This window comes from Sinocyclocheilus rhinocerous, unplaced genomic scaffold (assembly GCF_001515625.1).
Source record: "Sinocyclocheilus rhinocerous isolate Xijiao unplaced genomic scaffold, SAMN03320098_v1.1 scaffold910, whole genome shotgun sequence".
In the NCBI taxonomy this organism is placed as follows: Eukaryota; Metazoa; Chordata; class Actinopteri; order Cypriniformes; family Cyprinidae; genus Sinocyclocheilus; species Sinocyclocheilus rhinocerous.
This window is the reverse complement of record NW_015667266.1, coordinates 516,946-519,193: the sequence shown is the minus strand read 5'-3', so window position 1 is coordinate 519,193 and position 2,248 is coordinate 516,946.

The window sequence follows — 2,248 nt, the reverse complement described above, 5'->3', positions numbered from 1 at the left end:
TACGGTCGGAGGGTGTGTGTGTGTGTGTGTGTGTGTGTGTGTGTGTGTGTGTGTGTGTGTGTGTGTGTGTGTGTCTCTGTGTGTGTGTGTGTGTGTGTGTGTGTGTGTGTGTGTGTGTGTGTGCTCCTGTTGTGCGTCTGCACTCCATTAATATGATGTGCTGGCATTTTTGGAAGGACAACGGCTGACTGTGACTGACCAAAATCCTGGCTTCTGATTGGTTGAGTTCTCGTCGTCAGCGAGACATGACTGTGTTTGGATGAGGGATGTTTCTCTCAAAATACCATTGATTCTTTGAAATAGTCAAGCTGGTGCTTAGAAAATGTATAGTTAAGGCTTTAAAATTATGATGAAAATCGCAATTGCAATTACCAGTATCGAACATTGTAGTTTCAGCTCCATTCAGACAGATTATATCTCATGATCTTACAGTTTTTCTCAATTGCTTTGGCTCAATTCTCGAATGAATTTTTTTTTTCCCGAAACAATAAGTTCAGATCTCTGAACAATTAGCATCTTGTTCACATCAGATTGGAATTTCTTATTGATTTGAGCAAATTGCAAATGCTTTGGCACATGTGTGCAAACAGTAAGTACAATTGTCTGCAGTTTGCACAACAACTAATTGCATATGGCTTGTTGATCAAAACTGATGAGCCGATTCTCACTTAAACTGTCAAACTCTTCACAACTTCTCAATCATTTTTCATCGTGTAAGCCATCACATTCAAAACGATCCATTCAATTATGAAAACTTGGTATACACGCATGTATATTCCATAAATATCTGACATTGACATTGTTTGTAATGTCTGCTAAATTGGCAAATGACCTCTAATTGCAATACAATTTGAATCAACCATTCAACCATTTAACCAATCAAGTTTGGGAGCATATATATGTAGATTGCCCACAGCACAATCACTACCTGTCTGGGATAATGTCAGCTTCCATGCTGCACATGAAAGGATAACAGTGGAGTTCCTTCCACCATACTCTCCATTCCTAAATCCAATAGAAGAGTTTTTTTCAGCATGGAGGTGGAAAGTATATGATCATAGACCACAAGATCAGATGTCTCTGTTGGATGCCATGAATGCTGCATGTGAGGACATCACAGCTGATCATTGCAGGGGATGGGTGCGGCATTCAAGGAGATTTTTTCCCCGGTGCATGGCAATGGAAAACATCAGATGTGATGTTGATGAAAATCTTTGGCCTGACCAACGAGATTATTATTATTATTTATTTGTTATTTTGTAATTATTTGTTATTTTTGTGTATTTGTGGTAACATAAGAAATATGAAATGTACAGTAATTGGACAAGCAAGATTTAACTTATATGTAATGCATTCGTACAAAAATAAATGTACTGTATAAATACAAATGTTCATATTTTTTTTTCTATGTACTATTGACTCTTCTCAACAAATATCAGATTTTTTTTATATTTCCATGGTTGACTGTCATGGTGAAAAAACAACTAAACATTTTGACCAGTGTGGCTCACACGATGACAAAAATACTTTATATTTTGGTGGCCTTGGCCAAATTACTGACACGATAACTAGGTTTTGAAGCATGAATGAAATGTTTTGGGTGAGTAACTACATTTTGCAGACATGCAATAAAGTTCTGACGTTCCAGCAAACAGTTGTGACATTTGCACTCACAGTTTAGAGAATGTTAAGACCGTTTCGAAAAATGTGCCAAAGCAATTGAGAAAAACTGTAAAATGACCTTTGACCTTCAGTCACAGCTTATTCTGTACTAAAGGTCAGGAAGTGACAACAAGGGTCAAAGTTCAGCCAGATTAAAGCATGTGATGTTCCTAATGTGATCAGGACAGTAAGCCTGCGGTGTCTGTTTGACTCTTTAATTGTGTTCAATTGCTCAATAAAATCCTAAATAAGTCATTTAGTGATTTTAATGTAATTTGTAATTTGTTTTTATTCATATTTTGAATTAGTTCAAATTTTTATTTTTTTACATAATATTTTATTGTTTTTTATTTTAAATGTAGTTATAGTAGTGTGGTTTTGTCATTTTATTTTTTTTATTCTTTTTATTTATTTTTTATTTTAGTACCTCAAGTTTTGCTAAATGAATGGCAACTGGCTGAAATAAAATGTTTAATTGATGCTTTTCAATAAATTAATACATTAATATTAATAAGTAATTAATAAAACTAATATATTTTTAAATTAATATAAAAATTTATATTTACAATTAATACTTTTTTTTTTT